Here is a 6,000-nt window from a genome sequence, read left to right as displayed (position 1 = left end):
TTAAATGCGCACCTTTAGAACAATTTTGTCTTTGCAGAAAGTTCTGCTGGATGTGGCTGCTCTAGATTCTGGCACGTGATAGACTGTGATAGAGAATGCAGAGTTATTTCTTAAACGTAAAAGGGGAAAATACTCTGTTCATACTATAATGTTTTTTCATGGCTTTATATAATTATAGCAGAGTTGTTTTGATCACACATTACGAAACAAATATTTGCACTTTGCTAGGCACTGTAGACAGGCACTATTTCAGCTCAGATGTTTCTCCCAGAATCTAGTGTCTAGCACCATGCAGGAAAATGGTCTGACTCAATAATTGTTTATTAGTGGGATGACTCTGAGGAGCAATGCAGCAGATCTTAGAACTTCTTCCTCTGCCACTGGACAGGTTAGAACAAAGGTTTAGGCCATGTTGATCCAGGTGATTCTACCCAACAGGGAGTAGTGTCATCACAAGTGGAATCTCACAAGGGCCCCTGATGATGCTAGCAACAATGATGATAATGACAACGGTAACAGTGATGATAATAAGGTGTCTTCATTCTCAAGTAATCCCCAACTTCCCCTCTTCCATCTTTTCTTTGCTGAGACCCAGAAAAGATGGAAAGTGGACTTAAAGCCAAAAACTCCTTCCTCCCGGGAAGCACAATGGAAGCTGAGAGGTAAGATGTACAAATTCTTCTCCTCTGCCCATTACACCCATAGGCCTGGATAAAGGTAAGAGCTGCTTTCCCATGTCTGATGGAGCCCCATCAGTATAAGGTCAAGGTTCAGCATGGCTAGCAAAGAATAATGGGTGTCACTCTGTGGTAGACATTGTGCATTGTCTACCCAAGAGCCAGTCTCACCCCATACCCCTTCTGGTGTTTGCTCTGTAGCTCTAGGGCCTGAAACATCAATCAGAGGAGATCACAATAGTCTTCTCTCTGCCAGTAACAGGCTTAGGCATTGGTGCCTTGATTTAGTCCTTACCTGAGGGTAAGTCTGCTGCAGACACTCTGGAAAAGCTTTTCCTCTTTAGTTAAAAATAAAAAAGTTGCACAAGAGGACATTATTCTTTCCTTTGCTGGACATCTTGATACCTACACATGAGGCCTAGAGCTGCTGTGATCCCTGGGGGTCAGGGAAGGAGACACTGGCCATCCCAGTACCACGGTGGTAAGCTAAGCTGGGCCTGCCCCCTCTATAGAGTCCTAGTGATGGACGTCGTAAGCAAGTTCCTGCTTAAACCTTAAGGAAGGCAGGTCTTCTGCTGCTTGTGGGTAATCTACCAGACACACCCTTTAGAAGCTCATCCAGGCTTGTCATCATCTTGTCAGGGATAGAGGCCATGAAATTGGTAAAGAAACCACAGGACCTGTGCATATGAGTGGCCCTGGCCACCTCAGATACTTGCTTGTTAAAAAAATCATTGAAAACTATAATTTATCTGTCTTCTGTATCCATTCATCACTCAGTCAATGAATATTCAATTAGCTTTTCCTGTGGTTTGGCTGTAAAAGACATAAAGAAATAGAGTATGAAGGGGTGGCATGGTGCTTTGGCATTCACCAGGAACTTCACATGCACTATTTCATGCCCACAAAAACTCCATGAAATCAGTATTTATTATTCCTATTTCACAGATGAAAAAAATCTGAGGCTCAAAAAAGATTATCCAAATTTCCATAACCTGACTCTAAGTCCATGTTTTTTTTTCCCATCAAAATCTGAAATGTACCTTGCCTACAGGAAGCTTATGGTTGAAAACTGGGGAGATGAAGTATCCCTACATTTAGAAGGAAAAAAACAATATTTAGATGGCTGGTCAATAAATTTTACCAAGTAAAGTACTTAGTACCAAATGTAGATGGTGAGAGCAAGCATCATTCAGGAGGAACTTAGCAATGTTGATGGAGAATCGGTGTGTATGTTTAGTGCAAATGGAAGATAATCTTTCCCACACAGGGACTAACAGCTGTATTGGAATCCAGATATAATCATATAAAAACAATTACAATTTCATATAAGTGAAAAATGCGTAAGCCAGATTCATGCTTCTTATCAGATCTTAGTTACCTACTTTTGTCATCTGTAAGCAATTAATTTTCAGCTTGAAAGGTTGGATAAAATAATTTCATTTGAAAAGCAATCATGCATGTATGTTGAGAATATTAGAGGAAAGAATTAAGGTGATCTCAGTTTGTCCCACTAACAATGCAAGTGAAGGAAATGGATTCACATCAGATTCTTTTTACTAATATTACTTATTTTATTTACAGAACTAATAACACTCAAGCCCTTTAAATTGTACTGTCTGATTCAGTAGCAAGTAGCCACTGGGCACATGTGGCTACTTAAATTTATATTTTATTTTTTAATTTTTTAATAAGTTTTATTTTTAAAAAAATTTTTAAAGATTTATTTATTTATTTATTTGACAGACAGAGATCACAAGTAGGCAGAGAGGCAGGCAAAGATAGGGAGGGGAAGCAGGCCCCCCGCTAAGCAAAGAGCCCAATGTGGGGCTCCATCCCAGGACCCTGGGATCATGACCCAAGCCAAAGGCAGAGGCTTTAACCCACTGAGCCACCCAGGCACCCCTAAATTTAAATTTTATTAATTAAAAATTAAATAAAAGTTTACAGTTTCTCCATTGCACTTGTCCCATTTCATGTGCTCAAAAGCTGCATATAGTTAGTGGCTACCATATTGGACAGCACAAAATATAGGACACAATTTTGTCTTTGCAGAAAGTTCTGCTGGATGTGGCTGCTCTAGATTCTGGCACGTGATAGACTGTGATAGAGAATGCAGAGTTATTTCTTAAACGTAAAAGGGGAAAATACTCTGTTCATACTATAATGTTTTTTCATGGCTTTATATAATTATAGCAGAGTTGTTTTGATCACACATTACGAAACAAATATTTGCACTTTGCTAGGCACTGTAGACAGGCACTATTTCAGCTCAGATGTTTCTCCCAGAATCTAGTGTCTAGCACCATGCAGGAAAATGGTCTGACTCAATAATTGTTTATTAGTGGGATGACTCTGAGGAGCAATGCAGCAGATCTTAGAACTTCTTCCTCTGCCACTGGACAGGTTAGGTATGTGACCGATGCCTCCACTGCAGAGGATAAAGCAAATTCTTACTTGCTTACCCAACCTCTTCTTTGCTGATAGAATTCCAGTTTTATTCAGGACAGTAATGTCCCCAGGCAGAGCAATGGATCAAGATTTTTCCACACACACATGACAATGTTATTTCAGCTTTCCTACCCTCTCTTTTAGCAAGTTTGGCCATGTACTCCAGATTTGGCCAATGAGATCTAAGTAGAACTCTGAGGTAGGTAGAAATTCTGTAAAGTCTTTTTCCTTCCTATAAAAGGAAATTGACTTGACTATACCACTTGTCCCTTTCTCTTCCTACTTGTTTTGAATGTGGATGTGATATCTGGAGGTGCCACAGGCATCCTGCAACTGTGATGAGATAAGTGAAGAACCAAGAAAACCACAGACAGAGGCTTTGTTGTTGCTGGGGTGCTGAGCTAAGCCCTGAACCACCACCAGACTTCCTACATAGAAAACAAGAAACACCTGTTCTTTTGAGCCACTTTTAACTAGGCGTTCTATTACTTGCAGCTAAAAGCAATCCTAATTTTTACAGAATATTACGGTCCAACTTTGGGTTCCTGGACCCAATTCCAGCATGGGGGATGGAGGTAGGGGAAAGGGTCTTTCCAACACAGGCCCAGGCAATTTTTAGACACCAGCAGGGTGTTTGAGAATTCAACTCAGTTCTTAATAGCATCTACTTGGAGACAGCAGCAGAGTCCACAGGTTAAGGGCTCAGTCTCCATCCACTGCAGTTGCTTGTCAAAGCCCAGATTGTCACCAGTGATTCTGACTGACTGGCCATAGATCAGAGGCTCCCATGGCCCTTTCCTCAGGTCTGATTAATTTGCTAGCGCAGTTCACAAAACACAAAACACAAAGAAACATTTTACCTACCAGATGACCAGTTTATTATAAAAGGATAGGACTCAGAAACAGCCAGATGGAAGAGATGCAGAGGGCAAGATATGTGGGAAGGGATGTGGAGCTTCCATGCCCTCTCCATTCTCCCCAAATCTCCATGTGTTTACCAACCTGGAAGCTCTCTGAATTTCATCCTTCAGGTTTTAATGGAGGCCTCATTACATAGGTATGATTGGTTAAATAGTTGGTCATTGATGGATTCAATCTCCAGCAACTCTTAACACCCAGCCCAGACGTGGGACTGTGGGTGAGATTAACCCACTAATCTCTGATCACGTGGTTGGTTCTACAGGCAACCCACCCTGTCCTTAGCTTATCTAAAGGCTTTCCAACTGTCACTTCATTAACATAACAAAAGACACTTGGCTCCCTCTTATCACAGGAAATTCGAAGGGCTTTAGGAGCTGTGACTCAGGAACCATAAACAAAGATCAAATATATATGAGAAATTTTTTTGGTCATCTGAATGGCCACGTATATTTCTTACAAAACACAGTATCTGGGGTGCCTGGGTGGCTCGGTGGGTTAAGCCTCTGCCTTCAGTTCAGGTCATGATCCCAGGGTCCTGGAATGGAGTCCTGCATTGGGATCCCTGCTCAGTGGAGAGTCTGCTTCTCCCACTCCTGCTCCTGTGCTCTCTCTCCCTCTCTCTCTCAAAAATTAATAAATAAAATTTTTAAAAATATAATAATAATAACTACAAAAAAAAGTGGCACCATGTGACATTCAAGACTTTCATAAGAAGTCTTAGAGTTTCTGTTTATACTGGTGGGCATGCTCCCTCATGGGACACCCTCTCTGGAGGAAACCAGCAGTCATGTAAGAAATGCAACTACATGAACCACTTGTGTAGAGAGTGTGATACTGGCCAGCTGCCAAATCTTCCAGCCCTCTCATCTGAGGCATAGGACCTGGGTGAATGAGCCATAATGATGGAAACAGCCAGGTGCTCCAAGACTAAGCCATTTTATTTTTAAATTTTATTTAATTTTTTAAAGATTTTACTTATTTATTTGACAGAGAGAGAGCACAGGCAGGAGTAGTAGCAGGCAGGGAGAGGGAGAAGCCTGAGCTCAAGGCACTTAACTGAGCCACTGAGGAGTCCCTAGAATAAGCCATTTTAAACACTGTCTTCTCAGAACTTCATTTTAATTCTTTGAACATCATCATCATATTGAGCTAATTCTCAATATCTCTCAATATCTCTATCGTCATTTTGCCAGATTTCCTGTTTTCCTCACTGGAATCAGGACCATCTGGTACAGTTGTGGAGGTTATGCACTGCACAAACGTGTCAGACCAAGGGGTTGAGTAGTGGTTGAAGTAATTTTTTTTTTTTAGTTAACATAACATGTCATGTAGCCTACTGGCTGCCCTGACTGGGACAGACAGTCTGCCAAAGTTTTCAGTCCACCAATTCTCTTTGCTGATATTTGATTGTCTATACAGTGTAATCCAATCTTACCTTTACTCCCATTTTCCTTTTTTTTTTTTTTTTTTTGGCATCACTGATGCCTTGAAGTACTACTCATTGTGCCTCCTGTAAGTCCTGTATTCCTTTTTTTCCTCTTTCCTTATTAAGAAACTCTTTTTTTTGATCTCTCAATTGAAGCAGCTTGTTTTCCTAATTATACACAGTATTTGCCTATTTTTTAAAAAAAGATTTTATTTATTTATTTGCCAGAGAGAGAGAGAGAGACAGAGAGAGCACACAAGCAGGGGGAGCTGCAGGCAGAGGGAGAAACAGGCTCCTCACTGAGAAGGGACTCAATCCCAGGACTCTGGGGTCATGACCTGAGTCAAAGGCCGGTACTTACTGACTGAGCCACCCAGGTGTCCCTAATATTTGCCTATTTAAAATATTTAAAGAATACATAAAAGTATAAAGAAGAAAGTGAAAAACAACAACAACAAAATCACCTGAAATCCCGTCCTTGAGATAACCATCATTAACATTTAGGTGATTTTTTTCATGTAACTT

The 6,000-nt window shown here is 40.8% G+C and overlaps 1 long non-coding RNA gene across 2 annotated transcripts in view; it reads right to left on the bottom strand.

Annotated features, from left to right (window-relative positions):
- Nucleotides 1-399: 399 nt before the first annotated feature.
- LOC116574393 overlaps nt 400-6,000 on the bottom strand; it is a 28,953-nt gene continuing 23,352 nt past the window's right edge. For both annotated transcript variants that reach the window (XR_004279261.1, XR_004279260.1), the window contains exon 4: nt 400-1,493. This is a non-coding gene — a long non-coding RNA (uncharacterized LOC116574393). The remainder of the gene's footprint in view (nt 1,494-6,000) is intronic.

The sequence above is a fragment of the Mustela erminea genome, chromosome 15 (genome assembly GCF_009829155.1).
Source record: "Mustela erminea isolate mMusErm1 chromosome 15, mMusErm1.Pri, whole genome shotgun sequence".
NCBI classification, from domain to species: Eukaryota; Metazoa; Chordata; class Mammalia; order Carnivora; family Mustelidae; genus Mustela; species Mustela erminea.
This window is presented reverse-complemented; position numbering and strand designations above follow the sequence as displayed.